Here is a 2,207-nt window from a genome sequence, read left to right on the forward strand (position 1 = left end):
CCAATTCTTTGTCCAATGGATCAGACAAAGAGTTTTCATCCTCGTCATCTGCATCTTCATCGTCATCGTCATCATTTTCGTCTTCATCGTGGCCATCGCTATCTATTTCGTCTTCATCGAAATTCCCATTATCATCATCCAACTTAGGGTTGCTGAACAAGAATCGGATAAAAAAAAGTTAGGAAAAAATGGAAATGTTTTACACGATGTCTTCAAACCTTGGCGCTCACTACATAAAACTTGTAAGCCTCGGCTTACTGCATCAAAAAAAAATCACTTGTACGGTTTGACATAATCATAACTAATTAAAACACACAAAAAAAAAACGCGAGTAAAATGCAAAATTCGAATGATCAACTAACATAAGAAAAAAATGCATAGCGATGTTATTTGAAAGAGACATCACTAGTCCAATAAAGCTCCCGAAAACACTTTTTCGTGTTTCTCAAAACGCCCGACAATTTTGGGCCCGAGAAAATCACTCCATATTTTCCCGTAAACTTTAAGGGAGCTCGTGAGCTCCCGAAAACACTCCTCGGGAGTTATTGTGTCGCTATAACATTGCATCTCCGAAGAACTTTTTTTGAAAACAAAGTGTGGCGAGGGGCTTGTATGAAAGGGACAACAGTAAATTAAATAATTTGAGAGAGAAAGGCATCTAGCAGAATTTGGTTGTTTAACTGACAAATTTCAAAACAAACTCCGGCGCGCAAAGAAGAACTTTCACTTCGCGTAGAGAACGTAGCGCGGTTTGAAAATTTACTTGATGGGCGACTTTTTCCGCCTGAATTTTTTTACAGAAACTTCCGAAATTCATTCAGTGTACGAACAGCAAGTCCGCCAAAGTACTGAGTGACAATGGTAGAAAATAATTCAACCAAAAGTTACTTTATTCAACCAAAATTCGAGGCTCAAAAACAAGGCAATGGCCGTTTATAGCGCGAGCTTTGCAAATTAATTACAAGCCGCGAATAAATAAAATAAACAAACCGAAACGCTTTAAACACTTACATCAAGCTGCCTTTACATTAAGTAGCCCAGAGGTAAATCAGTGTTAAAAAAAATAAACGTTGCTGAAACTGTACAAATCGCCAGAGATAAAACTTTGCAGATGAATCATCAAAGTTTTGAATTAAATGCGTACGTGACAAACCCAGTGCATGGGTGTCAATTGCAATTTTTAAACCAATCACTGGCTGGAAAATTGAAGCTCGCACTATTTCTTGCGTCACAGATTCCGAAAACCTCCCCAAAATATACGGGAAACTTTCGGGCCTTTTGAGAAACGCTTTTTCGAACCCAAGAAAGACGCCCGAAAACATCCCCGAAAAATTTTCGGGACTTTTGAGAAACGCACGCCAGGGCTCGAACCCGGCCGCTCGATCCGGAGTCCAGCCTACTTACCCTTAGGCCACCGCGAAGTTTCAAGGCCGTATATTTAGAAAAGCGTCCACCTAAACACTTTGGATTTTGTGTTTGTTGTGTACGTTATGTTATAAGACCTTTTAAGGGGATCGTTATTTGCTTCTTTCTTTCTTTTTTACTGCATTTTAGGTACCCGAATTCACTACCAGTCAAGATATGGATTAGAACATTACATGTGAATTGCAAGTGGAAAGCAAGACTTGCTTCAATTTAGAATTGCTGTAGTCAAACCCCAACATTCCTTCTTTTTAGTTTTCGTGTTTTCATGTCATGCCTCGCGTAGACAGAGAATAAACTGACCATATCACAAAAAGCAAAACAGGGTGGCCTTTTTGAATTTAATGCCTTTTTTTCGTCTCTCAACTTTCGTTCTATTCACGCACAATCACACTTATTCCTTACCTCTGAGATATGTCGTTTCCAACTTCCTTCAGTTCAGCTTCATAGGCTTCAGCTTCATCGTCAGTGAATGGCAATGCCAAGCCTATGGTAAGCACAAAGCCAACAAGAGCTACAAGAATCAATCCTTTCATCGTGGAGACTTCTTGCTTCTAACTAACAAATGAAACTGTATGTCGCATTTTTATACCTTTGGATAAAACAGCACTCGGATATGCCCTGCTGCCAATGTGCCGAAAAAAGTAAAGATATTGACAAATCACGTCAATATTACTCACTTGAAAACTAAGTTTAGTTACAACCATATACTTAGTCTTGACAGCTTTTACCGACTTTTTTAAGCTTTTAATCGGCGAGATGTTCAAATATGATCAAAGTTCCCA

At 39.0% G+C, this 2,207-nt stretch overlaps 1 long non-coding RNA gene across 1 annotated transcript in view; it reads right to left on the reverse strand.

Moving 5' to 3' along the window:
* LOC144660753 (uncharacterized) overlaps positions 1–1,964 on the reverse strand; it is a 2,747-nt gene extending 783 nt beyond the window's left edge. Inside the window, exons 1-2 of the long non-coding RNA XR_013572139.1 lie at positions 1,828–1,964; positions 1–152 (exon numbers count right to left, since the gene is read on the reverse strand). The exon at positions 1–152 is cut by the window's left edge and continues 173 nt beyond it. This is a non-coding gene — a long non-coding RNA (uncharacterized LOC144660753). The remainder of the gene's footprint in view (positions 153–1,827) is intronic.
* Positions 1,965–2,207: the final 243 nt, after the last annotated feature.

Source organism: Oculina patagonica, chromosome 7, assembly GCF_052425735.1.
Source record: "Oculina patagonica isolate OP01 chromosome 7, crgOcupat, whole genome shotgun sequence".
Lineage (NCBI taxonomy): Eukaryota > Metazoa > Cnidaria > Anthozoa > Scleractinia > Oculinidae > Oculina > Oculina patagonica.